Here is an 18,936-nt window from a genome sequence, read left to right as displayed (position 1 = left end):
AACCATGATGTACAATCTACGTGCAGCGTACAGTGAGTGTGGCGTGTCATCAATAACATCCCATTCATTAGCCTGTTGCCGCCAAACGCCTGCAGTTGTGTTCAGACTGTAGGCATTCTGTGAAATTCTCTACGGATCCAGGTGGTAAAATATCAGAATGGTATTTTACCTCCAGGACCGTTTGCCCAGACTGCATTCCGGAATTTTGGGAACAATTTTTGGAACACAGCAGCTGTGTAAAAAGAAACACAAGAAGGAAAGGGAAAGAGATACAGAGGAAAGGAGAAATAAGGATAGATGGTGAGGGGTGGGGACTAATAGAAACCGGAGAAGTCAATGTTAATCCCATTTAGTTGGAGGATGCCCAGACGGAACATGAGGTATTATTCGTCCAGTTTACAGGGAATCTCAGTCTAGCAGTGCAGGAGACCATGGACAGACACATCAGCAACTCGTTTGCATCCTTTCAAGCCTAATGATATTCTTTGGACAGTTAGGTGATGCATGCAATACTGCCAGTAGGTGTGCCATCGTCTTTGGTCACCACCTTGTCTACATCTGCCACTTTCATCAACATCAGTTTTGATTTGTTCCTATTTACTAATCTGAGGAACAGCATCTTATATTCTGTCTTTGTGGTCTTCATCCAAATGGAATCAATATGATATTCTTTGGACAGTTGGGTGATGCATGCAATACTGCCAGTAGGTGTGCCATCGTCTTTGATCACCACCTTGTCTACATCTGCCACTTTCATCGACATCAGTTTTGATTTGTTCCTATTTACTAATCTGAGGAACAGCATCTTATATTCTGTCTTTGTGGTCTTCATCCAAATGGAATCAACATTGACCACCAATTTCTGATTGTCCTCTCTCACCCCACCCATCCCCTCACCCTGCTTTCCCTGATCTCTCTGGCCTCATTCCTCCTCCTCCTCCTCTTTTCCTTTTCCTTCCCCTCCACCTGCCCCTCACCCACACCCGCCTTCCTCCAGCCCTCACTCCTCCTCTCAAGGAGTATCTTTTTCCCAGTCTTCTGCCCCTTCCCCTTGTCATTTCTCAGCCCCTCTTCCCCTTCTGTCTGCATCCACCTGCCAGCCCATGCTCCTCTCCCCCACACATCTATTTATTCAGGCATTTGCCCAATTCTCACTATTCCTGATTAAAAATTTCCGGCCCAAAACATTGACTGCATTTGCTTCCTGTTGATGCTGCCTGACCTGCTGAGGCTTTGCTCTTAGTTCAGTCTTTTCTCCAGATTTTGAACACCATGAAAATTGACCATCAGTTCTAAAAGGGCATTGAATTTGCACAAGATTGTAATGAAGCAGGATATTTTATTTCTTTTCCGAGAATGAAAGAGAAATATGATACATCTTCAAATACTCTTTTCTCTTATTATCAAATCAAAGCTTATCAAATTGGATAATTTTGGACATACGGTTATCTAGATAGTCAAATTTTGAAATTTTATTTACTGAGGGTGGTAAGAAGGGATTTATAACTGAGATGGATGCTTTATTACAGAATAAAATGCCTCAATTGGGTTTATATAAATCTAGATTGAAATGGGAGGAAGATTTTGGAATACTTATTTCTCAGGATGATTGGATGAGTTTATGTAGGGATAGTATGACTAAACTTATAAATGTAAGGTCTCGATTAGTTCACTATAATTTTATTCATCAATTATATTTAACTCCAGAAAAATTAAGGAGATACAATTTAATTTCTTCAGACTTGTTTTAGATGTCAAAAGGAAGTAGGTTCTTTTTTACATTCTCTCTGGCTATGTGAAGCAGTAAAATCTTTTTGGGATAGACTTAAGGAATTTTTCGAAGCCATTCATTAGATCCTTTAGTATTTTTGTTGGGTAATATTAAGAGGTTGAGTTTAGAATTAAGATTAAATAGATTTCAAATTGCATTGTTGAGATTGGCATTAGCTGTGGCTAGAAAATGTTTAGAAATTACTTGGAAAAATGAGACGTGATTTGGGATGGCATACGGAATTGAGGTCTTGTATTCCGACAGAAAAACATAACATAATTTGCGTGATAATTTTTTAAAAATTGATAAATTTGGAGTCCTTATTTGTATTATATGGGTTTGAGTTTTTGAACCCCCGCCCACCTCCCACCCCCTCACATTGGTGGTGTCACTCCAATCCACAGCAATTAATTGATGAATTTGTTATGCTTAATCTCCTCTTCTTTCTGTTTTTGGGATGGGTTTAGGTGGGTGGGTTGGGGAATTGTAGTGGGTTAGTTTTTTTTGAAAATGTCATGCATGAACTTTTCTCAATTTTTTATATGTTTCATTAATTGTATGTTTTGATGTCTTCATCATGGTTTAATAAATAAAATATTCCCCAAAAAATGCTGTTCCGGGAACAACTCCCAGCCTCTCTCTACCTTGTTGAGACTCTGACTGTGGCCTTTGGACATTCCAATAATTTGCTGCCAAACTGTATTCTCCGTCAAGGCCCATAAACTCACACACCCTGCCCTCCTCCCCCCACCAGTTAGTGAAACATTAGGCCATTTTAGCTGGATCTTCAGCAGCGTGGACTCGATGCTGTCGACCTCTGCCATCTCGAGTACTTCGACGTTAGGGATGAAAGCGCTCCAATGGATGTTGAGGATGGAGCGGAGACAACGCTGGTGGAAGTGTTCTAGGAGCCGTAGGTGGTGCGCTGGATGGGTCACGTCTCCAGAATGGAGGACCATCGCCTTCCCAAGATCGTGTTATATGGCGAGCTCTCCACTGGCCACCGTGACAGATGCACCAAAGAAAAGGTACAAGGACTGCCTAAAGAAATCTCTTGGTGCCTGCCACATTGACCACCGGCAGTGGGCTGATAACGCCTCAAACCATGCATCTTGGCACCTCACAGTTTGGCAGGCAGCAACCTCCTTTGAAGAAGACCGCAGAGCCACCTCACTGACAAAAGACAAAGGAGGAAAAACCCAACACCCAACCCCAACCCACCAATTTTCCCCTGCAGCCGCTGCAACCGTGTCTGCCTGTCCCGCATCGGACTTGTCAGCCACAAACGAGCCTGCAGCTGACGTGGACTTTTTACCCCTCCATAAATCTTCGTCCGCGAAGCCAAGCCAAAGAGGCCATTTTAGATAGCCCAAAAGTTGAGATTCCAAAACGTATAATCCCACGCCTTTCTGAACGTGCAGAGGCAGTCTCCAAGCCACATATTCCAAGAGGGATAATCTCCGCAGCGCAGACTTCCGCCAATCAATCTGAATGTACAGCTGCGCTAAGTGGCTGTTTGGGGGAGGACTGATGATGCCGTCAGCCCGCAACCCATCTCCCCACTCATCCCTCATCCTCCGAGTCAGGGGCGACGGGGCAGCGGGAACTGTCAGGGCAGCGGGAGCTGTCAGCAGGGGCTGCTGGGGCACACTGGGCCGTTTCAGCCTTCGGAGCTGCTCTATGCAGTTCAAAATGTGGCAGAGAAATGGCCGTCTTCCCTACCCATAATCCTCCATGCAGCTGGAACTGTTCTGGGAACCATAGAGTGGTTTCAGCTGCGTGGGAGATTATGGGTAGGGAAGACGGCCATTGCTGTGCCACATATTTGTGACGGGTGGCGCTATGGCACCAGTCGCCCCACCTCCGTTGAATCCAGAGGTCACTACGAGGAGCCTCTGGATATGATTGGGACACTGGAGTAGCCTTTTCGGGCAACTGTCTGAACAGTAAGTTCCCATTTTTCCATCCACTCCAAAGCCAGTCTCAAGGCAGAGGCCCAACATGAAATGGCCTATTAGCAAGCTGCAGGAGTGACAAAATATTCAGGTCTGGTTTAAAAATGCAGAAAAAAAACTGTATGGGGCACTGAGCTATAGGGAGAAGCTGAGCAGGCTGGGCCTTTTATTTCTTGGAGAAAAGGAGGATGAAGGGTGATCTCAAAGAGATGTACAACATTGTGAGGTGAATAAATCGGGTGAACAGAGTCTTTTGCCCAAATTAGGGCTATCGGGAACCAGATTAAGGTGCAGTGGGAAGAGAGTTAATGAGAACCTGAGGGGCAATTTCATTCCAAAGAGGGTGGTGGGTGTATGGAATGGGCTGCCAGAGGAGGTGGATGAGGCAGGTACTATTACAATGGGAGGGGCATGATTGGCGTAGGGTTGGACGGTTGGAGTAGTGATTAGTGCAACACCTTTACAGACCAGCAATTAGGACCAGGGTACAAATCCCACGCAGTCTGTATAGAGTTTATATGTTCTCCCCGTGTCTGTGTGGGTTTTCCCTGGGGGCTCCGGTTTCCTCCCACCCTTCAAAACGTATAGGGGGTGTAGGTTAATTGGGTGCAAATGGGTTGTTGCCGTGCTGCATGTCTAAATTTTAAAAATTTGGACGGATACATATATAGGTTTGGTTTAGAGAGATATGAGCGACACTCAGGCAGGTGGATCAGTATGAGCAAGTTGGGCTGAAGGGTCTGCTTCCACACTGTACAACTCGACAAGTCATAAAATGAAATGTTAACTATCTTGTCGATTTTCCTGTCAGCCACAGCTCAACCCTGGGTTAAACTTTAAGATCACAAGACCCTCCCACCCACCTCGTTATCATCTCCTTTCCTATTCCTTTAGGTCCAGTTTTTAGATATCAGCCCTAAAATCTCCCATTGTGGCTTGTCAAATTTTATTCCCAAGCTCTCTTCCAGAAATGGAATGATTCTTTTTAGAAAAGCTTGAGTGACGTTCAAGAGAAGAGAGGTCATGTTGCAATTCTCCAAACCTTTGGTAACACCACACTTGGAGTATTGTGTTCAGCTTTGGTCACCTCATTATAGGAAGAATGTGGAAGCTACAGAGAGGGTGCAGAGGAAACTTATCAGGATGTTGCCTGGATTGGGTAACAAGTCTTATGAGGCAAGGTTAGAAGAGCTGGGACTTTTCTCTGGAGTGTAGAAGGACGAGCGGAGACTTAAGAGAGGTCTACAAGATTATGAGAGGCAGAGATAGGGTGGACAGCCAGCAGATTTCCCAGGGGAGGATCAGCAAACACCAGAGAACATATGCACAAAGTGAAGTTTAGAGGAGACATCAGGGGTAAGTTTGTTTTTTGTTTTTTTGCAGAGAGTTGTGAGTGCCTGGAATGCCTTGCCAAGGACGGTGGTGGAGGCTAAAACATTAGGAGCATTGAAGAGACTCTTAGACAGGCACATGGTTGAGGGCTGTAGGGTAGGATTTAGTACTATTTTTAAGGAATATATGGGTCAGCACAACATCAAGGGCCGAAGGGCTTGAACTGCCCTGTTGTGTGTGTTCTATGTGAATCATGCTTGTGCCACCTGACCTGTCTTTTATTAACCTCCATGCAGACTTTTATCTCTCAATTCACTCCTCCCCCAGCTGCAATGAGAAAATGGACAGAATGGGCTGCTGGATGTTCTCAGTGCGACAGGCAGCAATCCCTAGGTGGTAATGTCAGTCAAATCTTTCAGTCGGAATCCTTCATCAAGACTCAAGTACGTTTCCCTGACATGGCACTACACCAGTGTTTCTTCACTGTGGCTGTGTCAGAGAAATTTTACATTTTAAATTTAAATTTAGACATACAGCATGGTAACAGGCCATTTCACCCCACGAGTCCGTGCCACCCAATTACAGCCAATTAACCTACAACCCCCTAGTACATTTCAAAAGGTGGAAAGAAATGAGCGCCCCTGGGTAAAATCTATGCAGACACAGGGAGAACTCCTTTCAGACAGCGCATGATTTGAACCACGGTCCCAAATCGCTGGTGCTGTAAAGACGTTGTGCTAACCACTACCCCATCTGTGCTGCCCAATGGATCGGAATTCAATCCATAGGACCATAAGAGTGGCAAGGAGCATCACCAGCATATCCCTTCCCCCTCCTCCCCCCCGCCCCACTTATGTGATCTACCAGGATCATTGTCTGAAGGGGGCGTGCAAAATCGTTGAGGACCCTTTCAGCTGCTCCCATTGGGGAAGAGATACAGGAGGATCAGAGCCAGCACCACCAGGCTGAGGAACAGCTTCTTCCCACAGGCAGCGAGAATGCTGAACGAGCAAAGGAACTGCTCACACTGACCATCCGAGAATATGAATACATATCCTGCAGATATATCATTTGTATGCGTGTCCGTATTTTGCATCAAGGACCACAGAACGCTGTTTCGACAGGTTGTACTTGTGCAATCAGATGATAATAAAATTGACAGGGGTTTAGTTTAAAATTCAGCGACCATAGGGTCTGGGCCCAAGATGGCAGCATCTGTGTTCAGCAGCAGGCTTCGAGGGGTTGCAGACTCCAGGGAAGTAGAGGACTGGAGCTGGGCACAAGAAAACGGGGAATGATCCATGGGATGGTGACCTCGATGGTAGTCCAGTTCTTCAAAGAACAAAGCCAGGGCGGTGGGCTGCTGGTGACTTGAGGAACCCACGCTGGCTGCAGGCGACTGCGGCGAAGGGACTTACGCAAGCTGGACTGCTGGACACTGGCTCGAGACTAGCTGAAGGGGTAACCAGGTATCGGAACCGGGACAAAAGATGGTGTCGAGGGAGCTGAAGGCTTCCTGATCATGTCAGAGGTTTGAATCTGGAGCTTGAGTTGCCAATAGTTTGGACTGAAGGCTGCATGGTTGCTGAAGTTGCAGGAATGCTAGAGGAGAATCCACGGACACTCGGTGAATCGGGGAATCTCTTTTTTGCTTCTCTTTCTTTGTCTTATGGGAGGCTAGTCAATTTTGTGTAATATTACATCAGTTTTATTGCCTGGCAATAAAGGAATCTTGAAGACTGGAATCTCACCACCATTGTTTCCCACAAATGGTAAAGTGATTACCCGTGCCAGGTTAAAGTTCGATTCTGGACTTTTAGAAAACGACCAACAACCAGTCCTTGATCTCAGGAAAAATGATTTCACAAGGATGAGAATATATTCAGAATCGAACTTTACTGCACCAGTGTTAAATCTGTACCATCTCTGGTAAACAAGAGGGCAAATGAGACTCCATTCTTGCATAACCTTCTGAAGAAAGAAATTGTCACCTCAAAGGACAAACCCTTATTATTAAAACATCCAGCACTTGGTCCATGCCATTGTGACAATGTCATTCCATTCCGATATTTCACCTCCTCGACCCCAGGTAAATTTCCCTGAACATCTGCCATCTTAAGTTAACTGCAGGCATTTCTGATGCTTATCATTCATGCCACACGTTCGTGAGATGTTGAGATCAATATTTATTGCAGTGGTGTTGCAAGTCCCGCCTCCTTAATTATTGCACTTCTGGTATTCTGTCTAAATGCATGGACAGATACAAACATTAGTGGAGTTTTGGTCATTCCTGTGAGAACGGCCACTCCCAAGAGGTAGGGAGACACTTCAGAGCGGAAAAATCACACAAGTTCTATGTAAATTAAAACATCACGGTCTGGTATGGATGTGCCAATGAACAGGACAGGAAAAGGCTACAGTCGTGAGCTCTGCCAGCGCCATCACGGGAATCAGTCTCCACTCCATCAAGGACATCTACAAGAAGTGGTGTCTCAAGAGAGAACCCTCTATCCTCAAAGACCCTCACCATCCAGTCCATGCCCCTTTCTCACTGCTTCAATCAGGAGGGAGGTACAGGAACCCAATGAACATTACAAAAACAGCTTCTTTCCTCTGCCATCAGATTTCCGAATGGACAATGAGCCACAGACACAACTTCACTTTTTTCTCTTCTTTTGCACTAATTATTTTTAAATATTGTATTGACAGAACCAAAATTTATTCTGATTTTGCACCTGTAATCCACAATACTGGGGCCACAACATGACAAATTTCAACGATACATGTTGATAACAGAAAGCCTGATTCTGATCTAGGTGATGAGAGAGGGAGGAGGAGTGGGGGGGTGGGTAAAGAAAGCCTGAGGGACTACAACCCAGAAGCTGGAATGATCTGAAGGTCCTACCCTAGCCCACTGGAGATGAAAATATCATCTCTTGCAGGGCAACTGGAAAGCATCAGGGACACATCACACCCTGAACAAGGAGAATGGACTTTCTAACTCCTGTCGCAACACCGCAGCGTCAAAAGTAAAAAGATGAACCCATTGAAGAGCTCTGAATAATTATTTTTACTTGCTGGCAACTCACACAAACATTTCACTCTGCATTCCAGAAGGTCACAATGATTAACTCACCAGGGTGAAGAACTTTTTTTTATCTTTAAGCAATCAGCACAGTTCATGCTTGTGTAACCCAATCACCGCCTTGCCCCTTTCCCTTATCAAGATGAAAAACCTCTCTTTAAATGCCCTCACCTACCCATTCCTCACCATAACAACCCAGCTACAAGGGGAATGGAAAGTGCTCAGAGGCAGCTTCAGGGGATGTGCAGGGGGGAGGGGTAGAAGTGTGTGTCTCTGTGTCTAAATATGTGTATACACACTGTATCTATATACTTATGTGTGTCTATATGTGTAGTGAACTGGGATTCACTAGAAGTGTGCTGTACTAACGACTGGCCCCGTCTCCCATATATAACTCTGGTTTCCTTTCTAAACCCTGAACCCCTCTGAAGCCTGTTCCTGAACCCTCCCTGTGTTGTAAGCTAATAAAGGCATGAGCTCTCCCTCCAGAAGAGTGTGAGCTTTTATCTACGCTACAATATGATCATATACAGTGTGTATGTGTTTATATGTATACAGAGAGAGAGAAAATAAAGGGCAGCTAGACAAAGATACTCAAACATACATAAAGGGAGACTTACCAACACCACCCCCACCCCCCCACAGAGACACACACAAACACTGACATACACAATCATACTTCAAGGGAGATACATGCAATTACTCACACCCGCAGACACACATAAAAGCAGGCACACTCACACTCATACTCCAAATTAATATGTCTGTCACATGAATAAAACAGAATAAAATGATTGTGGGAATTCCTGGTTTAAAGAGCTCTGACCAACAGAAGTGAGAAAGTAAACAAAGAACCCAGCTACCCCCTTGTGCAAAGCAAACTGTCTATTCATATCTTTTCAGTTGGACTCCTTGTTGCTTTGCCTCCATAATTGAGATAATCACTTAGCAACTTTGAGTGTTCAAGGCTGATCTGTCAGAGGAACTTTCTCGGAATAGACAATAAATCAGGCCCCTCTCAAACAGATACAAGAGCTTTGAAGTACACCAGGAGTATTTTCCACAGCATTCCAGCTGAGTTTTCTTAATCTCCCCCCCCCCCCACCCACTCAGCCTTGTTAAAAATAATACTAACTGGAGAAAGAAACCCCAGGCATCGGCAATTGGAATGAGGAGCAGCAAAATCTGAAATTAATCAACTGCATGAGTGGTGGGAGAAACAAGGTCAACGTTTTGGGACAAGGAACCATTAACAAAACGGGCAGAGTACGGTTCAAGTTGCAGAGTACAGGGGGTGATGGGATGGGGGAGGTGGAGGAAGATGTGATTGAGCGCAGACCACAATTGTTAAAAGACATTATGACTTTAAAAGCTAGCAATAGTGGGGAGAAAGGAGAAACAGATTGAAATGGAAAGGTACAGCCACATTTATACTGAGATAAAAGTGATGACTGAATCGTTAAATTGAACATCGAGTCCCAGTTTCCACAAACCCAGATGCCAAAATAACAGCCTGCTGGAGGATTTAAGTAAGAAAGTCTGCAGATGCTGGGGTTGGGTGAAATACACAAACTTCTGGGGGAACTCAGCAGGTTGAGAAGCACAAGCGGGAGAAAAATAATTGTCAATGTTTCGGATCCAAACTCTTCATCTAGATGGAGTTGATGATGAGGTGCAGTGCTGGAGTAACGTATGAGACCAAAACAAAGGAAGGTGGGGGAGGATGGGACATCAAAGTGGCTGCAAAATGGACTCCGATGGACAAATCAAATGGGCGTTCAGGCCTGTTTCTATGGGGAATAGCTCGAAGACTCTGCCAAAAATAGCCTGCTCCTATTTGTCTCTATCAACGTTAAATGTCCAGGTAAGTGACAGAACATTGGTGAGGAATCGAATTTCTGGGATCTGTGGTATCCATCCAGAAGGGCAGACAGTGCCTCAGGTCAACAACTCATCAAGAGTATGGCTCTTAACAGAGCAGCTCTCCCTCAATGCGAGCTCCAGGTAGATTACGTGCTCAATAACCTTGATCAGCCATTCTCATCAGGATCCTTCTTACCTCCCTGGGGACCACAGCACATTTAAGGGGGCCTATGGACTGAAATCATAAAATATTTTAATGTCATTGATAGGAGAGAACAGGAGGGGGAGGAGTGGAAGATCGCTTCATGGGAAAGGGAGCCCAACAACTTTGAGCAGGGTCCTGAGGGGGGTGGCGCGGGGTCATTGCCAAAACAATAGTTGAAAGTGTGCATCACCACAATATAAAAATGCAAAGAGTCAACAAGGAAGTCGTAAAATCAAGTGTGACCTTTCCTGATGGCTGTCCAAATCAAACCAGGTTCATTAAATCAGTTCTTCATTAGTTTCTCTAATTTCCTTCGTTGAAAACAAAGTGAGAACTTATTAATCACTTTAGATTTAAAAAAAACCCCAAAGAAATCCAGTTTTGTTTTAGATAAGAGAGTCTATTCAAATGCCAGGCAACTTATTGTTTGCGTTGCATACGTCATGTCAGTATGAAATGATCTACACTCCCTCACTTTTCCTTTCATTCTTCATAGAAGTTCAATAGTTTAATATCTTCTCCCTCTCCCCACCCCAGTGTTTGCTCTCATTCTCTCCATTCCTTCCTTCTTTCCCTGCTTCCTAAGCTGTTTACCTTTAACCCTTTGGACTCCAGCCATTTTTAAAGCTTCATAATATATACTCCAGAATGGGTCCATGGGTAAACCACAAGATGAACACCAATACAAACCAGCTGGTGGTAGGGTATAAAACGTGACCCAGAAAAATGGTACATAGGGAATATGTGCTTGTTTCTCATCCCTAAGAACAAAGACATGGAATCCAAAGGGTTAACCTTGAGTTTGGTCTGTTTAATTTCTAAATGGCAGATCTCTAATTTCTAAATGGCAGATCTTCAACCCAAAACCAAAAACTGTTCTTTGCACAGATGCTACCCGAGTTACAGACTGCTTACAGAGTGTTCTGTTTTATTTCCAAACCGTTCCGGTTCTAACCAAGGGTCTTCCTAGAATGTATTATGTCCTCCCATTGACTACATGGGTTTCCCCCGGCTGGTCCGATTTCCTCCCATGTCCCAGAGACGTGCGGGTTGGTAGGATAATTAGCCATTGGTGTGTCAGGGAGTGATGGAAGTATTTCAAACACTGACAAACACATCCTTTCTTATTGTTACATAATAACAATAAACCTGATTCTGAATGTGCATGCATTACCTTTTGGTGAATTAATTTCATGCTTGTTCAATACCTGAGCAGTGCATCACCACAATATAAAAATGCAAAGAGTCAACAAGGAAGTCGTAAAATCAAATATAATGAACTGAAGCCTCTGGAAGGGTGAAATTCAAACCAGACAAAACCAAAAAAAAACAATGCTAGCCATTCACATTTTAGGTTGATCTCACTCAGCTGTGACCAGGGTTTCACAAAAGGCTCATTTTCACTGAGGCTTTAACCATTATAAAGGTGGATTTAGATATTGTCCTTGCTCTGCTAATCTCCATAAAACCATGAGACATGGGAGCAGAATTGGGCCATTTGGCCTATTGAGTCTGTCCCCCCATTTCATCGTGGCTGATTTACTATCCTATTCAACCCCATTCTCCTGCCTTCTTCAGGTAACTCTTCAGTTCCTCCCCTGGTCTCGCAAGAACTGGGTTTGATGGCCGCCATGTTGTATTTGGTGTTGCAGAATTGAGAGCGACGCTACGACAAGGAGGACAAGTGTACTGAGTGTTAAAGAAACTGTTGTGTGTTCCTTCTATGTCCAGGGTGGCAGTAGAGGCACTGAATGGGGGCGGGGGGGAGGGGGGCTGCTGCCGCCACATTCAAGTGGTGGTTCCAGCACATGCTATGCCTGCCATAGCCTAGATACGCCCTTGGACTCAACACATGAATGTCATCGTGAAGAAACACATCAGCGCCTCTACTTTCTCAGGAGCATGACATCGAAAACCATGGCAAACTTCTCCAGAGGTGTGATGGAAAGTATGCTGACCGGCTGGATCACAGCCTGGTATGGGGGCACTAATACCCTGGAGGGTACCCTGCAAAAGGTAGTGGATGCAGCCCAGTACATCACAGGCAAAGACCCTCTCCACCATCAAGAATATCTACAGGGAACGTTGTCGTTGGAAAGCAGCAGCAGTCATCAAGGATCCACACCACCCAGCACATGCTCCATTCTCACAGTTAACATCAGGAAAGAGGTCTAGGTGCCACAAGATTCACACCTGGTTTAGGAACAGCTGCTCCCCCTTCACCAGCAGACTCCTCAACAACAAACTCAGAGACTCATTTCAGGATTCTGACTTTGAACATTATTTATTGCTGAATATTTTTTTCCCTCTACATTACAGTTTGCTTTCAATTCTTTTGTTGTTCCCGTTTCTCTCTTTTGTACGTGTACCCTTAGTGGCGTACAGTTTGCAGTTATCAATAAGTAGAAATTCTGTCTGGTCCGCAGGAAAAAAGAATCTCAGGGTTGTACGTGATGTGGTGTATGTACTCTGACAATAAATGTGAACTTTGAACTGAAAATATTTGTCTCTACTACAATGAAGAGCCTTTGAATTCATTAATAATTCTTCATAGCTATGTTTCCTGAGACATAAATGACCTAATTAAGTGCAGCATCCGTCTTCACTGCACCAATCACTGGAAGTATTTCAAACACTGACAAACACATCCTTTCTTATTGTTACATGAGAAATTCCTTTCATGTTACTTCTCTTGGTGGGTGAGGCAACAGAACCACTTGAGCAGGTTTGTGAGATTCCATTGTTGGTGTCAACCAATTGTTTCACTGCCAAGTTTCAAGGATACAAAGCAGTATCAGGAAGATGTGTAGGCATAGAGAACGGCACTGAGTATCCTGACAGGAGCATTCAAACACTCTTTAGGCAGGGAATGGGTTTTGTCCACATGTGGATTTGATACTGCTCTTGTGGGAAACTCTCAGGTGATTAAACTCAGCAAAGGGTAGGGTTTAAAAAAAAGCATGAAGTATTAATTGAACTAATATCAAAGAGCAAGAAAATCCGATGGTTTGACACCAAAGTCCTCAGATGAAACTTTCACAGAGTTTAACTATACTATACAACATTTGCACCAGTAAATTGCCTTAGTCCATGTTTTCATGCAGGGGAGCCTCATCTCTGCCAACCCACCCCTCAAATAACAAATTTATGGTGGATTGGGAAGCTTTAGAGCAGTAGTTTTCAAACTGCCCCCCTAAACTCACATTCCACCTTAAGCAATCCCTATGCCCTTAAGTGCTCTGTGATTAGTAAGGGATTGCTTAAGGTGGTGTGTGAGTGGGAAGGGAAGGTTGAGAATCACTGCTCCAGACCCAATTGCTACTGAAATATTTTGCTTGAGAAAAATTGTCAATGGCCCATTTCCTTAGGAGTTATGAAACTGTGCACATAACAAGCCCATTAGGTACCATTAAAACAGTGGTTTTCAAACCATTTTCTTTCCACTCACATACCACCTTAAGCAATCCCTTACTAATCACAGAGCACTTATGGCATAGGGATTCCCATAGGATGGTGGAATGTGAGTCTAGGGCAGCAGTTTGAAAACCACTGGTTTAGACGGATATGGGGCAGACGCAGGCAAATGGGACTAACTTGGTCAGCGCGGACAATTGGACCAAAGAGCCTGTTTCTGTAGTGTGGAACTCTCTGACAAAAATTATATTTAACAGGCCACAAAACTCAAGGATGTGACTGTTGCTACATAAATGCAAGTCTTTTGGAAACCAAAATACCCATGTCATTTTGCAAGTCTTGCACATCTCTCTTGATCCAGCATGGTGATACACTGCTCAAGTATTGAACAAGCATGAAATTAAGTCACCAAAAGGTAATCTTGCATCTTGCTCAACTAGATTCCTGACCAGTGAAACAACAACAATCTGAAACGTCAACAGTTTCTGCCTGCCCTGTTGAGGGGTTTCAGCAGTTTTTGTTTTGGTCCCTGATGAAAGATCTACATGCAGGATGAATAAGCAATAAATGTAATTGCAACCCATGCTCCTGAATAGCATGCAAAGAAAGTTTCTCACTGTATCCTAGTACACATAAAGTAAGCAATTTAATGCTATTGAATTCAATTCTCTTAGTTAAGCTTAAACCAAGGTTTTAAAGGGTTGAATTCCCTGTACTCTGTCTATCTGGGTCCAGAACACATCATGGACATAAAAAAGAATTCAAAGATTTTCTCAGAACTGTGAAAATAGGAAGGGGCTCAACAGGTCAGTCAACATTTCAGGCCCAGACTCTTAATAGAGATATAGGATCCCAACCTGAATTTTTGACTGAGCATTTTTACCCATGGATACTGCCTGACCTGTTCAGTTCCTCCAGGTTCTCTTTCTTCACACAAGATTCCAGCATCAGCAGGTTTTGCATTACTCTCGAAGAATGCTCCTGCAGAGTTTCAATATTGATCACAAGCACTGGATCGGCCAGCTTGGCATTCCAATGTGAAAGCTAGAATGGAGGTTGCAAAGAGGAAAAGCAACTCTTGCAAAGTCAGCACCCACTGAAGTCACAGTATCCTCACCCCCGTCACAGTGTAGGAAATCAACGGATCAGTCAGCATTCACGGGTAGAAATGGTCAGTCAACTCATCCAGAAAGTCATGAGGTATGGGATCAGTGGAACCCTGGCTATGTGGATAAAAAATTGGCTTGCAGGAAGAAAGCAGAGTAGTAATGGAAGGAAAGTATTTTGCCTAGAGGTTGGTGACTAGTGCAGTGCCGCAAGCATCTGTTCTGGGACCCCTGCTCTTTGTGATTGTTGAAGAGGCAGTAAGTTTGGATGGGTCAGTAAGTTTGCAGATGACACAAAGGTTGGAGGAGTTGTGGATGCAGCTGAAGGTTGTCGAAGACTACAAGAGGATATAGACAGGATGAAGAGTTGGGTAGAAAATTTGCAGTTGGAGTTAAATCTGGATAAGTGTGAGGTGATGTATTTTGGAAAGACAAACCCAGAAGGATGAGTACAGGGTTAACTGTTGGTTACTTATGAGTGTGGATGAACAGAGGGACCTTTGGGGTCAAATCCATACATCCCTCAAGGTTGCCGCACAGGTGGTTAGGATAGTTAAGAAGGCCTATGGGATGCTGGGCTTCATAAATAGGGGGATTGAGTTCAGGAGTAGAGAGGTGATGTGGCAACTCTACAAATCTCTGGCAAAACCACATTTAGAGTATTGTGTTCAGTTCTGGTCACCTCATTAAAGGAAGGATGTGGAAGCTATGGAGAGGGTGCAGAGGAAATTTAACAGATGTTGACTGGATTGGAAAACATGTCTATGAGGCAAGGTTAGCATAGCTGGGACTTTTCATGAGAGGAGACTTGATAGATGTCTACAAGATTATGAGAGGCATAGATGGTGTGGACAGCCAGCACCTGTTTTCCCAGGGCAGGAATAGCAAACACCTGAGGACTTATCTACAAAGTGAAGGGAGGGAAGTTTAGTGGAAACATCAGGTGTTTTTGTTTAAATATACACAGAGAGTTGTGGGTGCCTGGAATCCATTGCCAAGAATGGTTGTGGAGGCTGAAACATTAGGGGCATTTAAGACACTCTTAGACAGGCACATGATGAAAGAAGAATAGAGGGTTATGAGGTCAGGAGGGTTATGAGGAATATATGGGTCAGCACAACATAGAGGCTGAAGGGCCTGTACTGCGCTGCAGTGTTCTATGTTTCATGTTGGTATCCTGCAGAAGGACCAATATTAAAAGAGGTGAAATAATATTTACAAAGGGGCAAAGAAGATAGCAGAGGGGGCCCTTAGGTGAAAGGGAACAGGGCAGAATGTGTGAGGAGTGGAGAGGGAGACTATTCGGAAGGGAAGTGGAAGGGTACTGGTACAGGAGGTTAATCACCCACCTTCGTACACATCACAACATTAAGGATTACTCATCAAGAACAAGTGAAGAACAACCAAGGCAATATTCTCCTTGCTTCCCATGAAATTCTTGGCCTTTGGTACGCCACCAAAGACTTGCAAATTTATGAAGGTGTACCGTGGAGAGCATTCTGACTAGTTTCATCGCTATATGATATCCAGGAGCCAATGCACAGGACATGAAAAGACTACAGAGAGTCGGGAACTCAGGCAGCGTCATCACAGGCATTCGTCTTCACTCCATTGAGGACGCCTACAAGAAATGGTGTCTCAAGAAAGCAGTCTCTATCCTCAAGGTCCCTCACCACCCAGGGCATATCCTCTTCCAGACTGCTACTATCACGAAGGAGGTACAAGATGAACACCCAATGGTACAAAAACAGCTTCTTCCCCTCCACCATCAGATTTCTGAAATGGACAATTAACAACAGACACGACCTCACTTTCTCTTCTTTTTACACTAATTTATTTATTGTTAAAAAATTAATTTATAGCAATGTTTGAACTTGAGATGCTGCCGCAAAACAACAAATCTTGCGACATGTTCATGACTATAAATTCTGATTCCAAGTTCTGATTCACTCATAATACTACGTAAATACTATTACGTACCTAAGCAAAGATTGGGACTCGCTGCAATCCATTTATCGTCACAGTCACTCCACGGCAGATGCAATATTACTGTCTCTCCACTCTCCACTCCATCTCCTCGAAAGCAGCAATTCATACATACGGTTGCTCTTCATCCACTATAGCTCAGCCTTCAATATCATTATTCCCTCAGCGTTGATCAAGAAGCTACAAACTCTAGGCCTCTGTACCGCTCTGCAACTGGATCCTTGACTTTTAGTATGAATTGGAAACAACATCTCCTCCTCACTAATCAACAACACAGGCACACCACAAGAATGCGTACTTAGCCCACTGTTCTACTCATGATACACCCATGGCTGTGTGGCCAAGCACAATTCCAATGCTGAGTTTGGCGATGACACCACAGTTGTTGGCAGAATCACAAACGGCAATGAGGAAGCGTACAGGAGGAGGGAGATAGATCAGCTCATTGAATAGTGTAACAACAACCTTGGAAATCAGGGGAATGTGCCCCAGTCCTCGTCAAGGACTCAGTACTGGAGAGGGTCAAGAACTTCAAATTCCTGGTTGTTAATGTCTCTGAGGATCTGTCCTGGAGTCCTGATGCAATCACAAAGGCGGCTCACCAGCGGCTATACTTTGTGAGGTGTCTGAAGAGATTCAATATTCAAAGACTCCTAAAAACCTCTACAGGTGTACCTTGGAGAGCATTCTGGCTGATTGCATCACTGCCTGGTATGGAGGCACCAACTCTCAGGTCAAGAATAAACTCAAGAGGGTTGTTAACTCACCCTGAGATGGTGTTTGAAAAAAATGCATGGACCCACACCACCCAGGCCATGGCCTCTTCACTCTGCTACAGGAGCCTAAAAAGGTACAGGAGCCTAAATATGAGCACTCAGCGACCACAAGGACAGCTTCTTCCCAACTGCCATCAGATTCCTGAATAATCAATGAATATTACCTTCCTTTTTGTGCACTGCTACTTTAATTTTTTTTAAAATAGTAATGTCATAGGATGGTTATAATATGAATGTTTGCTGCAAAACACCGAATTTCATGACTTGTTCATAACAATAGATCCCTATTCTATTTTGCTGACCAGGAACTTGTTTTACCTACAATCAATGCATAACAAAGCATGGAAGGTTCTCGAAATGTTTGGGAAAACAAGCATGTAGCAACAAAGCACAAGGAAACATCTTACAGCCAAAGCCACAACTTGATGCCACAATTAATTCAGACTAGTCTCTCTCTGCCTTCCACACATCCTTCCATCCCCCCACCCACCACACAACAGAGCTTTAACTTTAATCCCAGCTCCCACCCAGGCTTTAAAATCAGCCAGAAGCCCCAGAAAAAAAAGCAAAGAGGCAGTAGATGTAAATCCTATCATCTCTTCAGTTTGGTTTCGTGTGCAGAAAAGACAAGGTATTGCAAATTCAACACGAACAACAGCCCCATATTCTTTTGGAAGGGAAGTAATTAGAAAGAATTTTCCAGATGCAGACGCTAATGCCTATCGCCAAAACACAAATTATTATTTTTAAAATCAGATCGCCCCCCACCTCACTATTTCAGATTTTTTTTTACAGGGTGTGAAATGGGTCAACCCACAGACACCAAGGAGTTAAAAGGAAATTGAAATAGTTCGCAAAGAGATTAAAAAAAAAGAAGTTTGTAAAATAAAGAACTGGGCTCAGGCATTGATACTCTTCCCTAAAATTAGGGGGAACTCCTTGCATATCACAAAGTACTTATGAATTTCAAAATTATAGGGTTAACTTGTTGCACACTGAATTGCAGGATTATATTAAATGGAATATGTTTAACAGAGAGCCAGAAAAGGTGAAGGGGGGGGGGGGGGGAAACTAAAAAGCTCGAATCCTGTGGGAAGGGTGAGAGACATGGGGAAGGAGAGAGGCAACAAAAAATGAGAGGGACTGGTGAATGGAAACGAGAGAGTGGGGAAAAAGGGAGAGGTGAAAGGGTAAGAGGAGGGAAGAGAGGAGCTGGGGCAAGGAGGGGAGGGAGGGGGCAAGGAGGGGAGGGAGGGAGGGAGGGGGCAAGGAGGGGAGGGAGGGAGGGAGGGGGCAAGGAGGGGAGGGAGGGAGGGAGGGGGCAAGGAGGGGAGGGAGGGAGGGAGGGGGCAAGGAGGGGAGGGAGGGAGGGAGGGGGCAAGGAGGGGAGGGGGCGCAAGGAGGAGGGCGCAAGGAGGAGAGGGGGTAGAAGAAAGTGAAGAG

General features: G+C 44.3%; 1 protein-coding gene across 3 annotated transcripts in view; it reads right to left on the bottom strand.

The window, feature by feature from the left end:
* The window catches only part of cxadr (CXADR Ig-like cell adhesion molecule), an 87,500-nt gene that overhangs the window by 67,765 nt on the left and 799 nt on the right, over nt 1-18,936 (bottom strand). The window lies entirely within an intron of this gene.

Source organism: Narcine bancroftii, chromosome 7, assembly GCF_036971445.1.
Source record: "Narcine bancroftii isolate sNarBan1 chromosome 7, sNarBan1.hap1, whole genome shotgun sequence".
Taxonomy (NCBI): domain Eukaryota; kingdom Metazoa; phylum Chordata; class Chondrichthyes; order Torpediniformes; family Narcinidae; genus Narcine; species Narcine bancroftii.
This window is presented reverse-complemented; position numbering and strand designations above follow the sequence as displayed.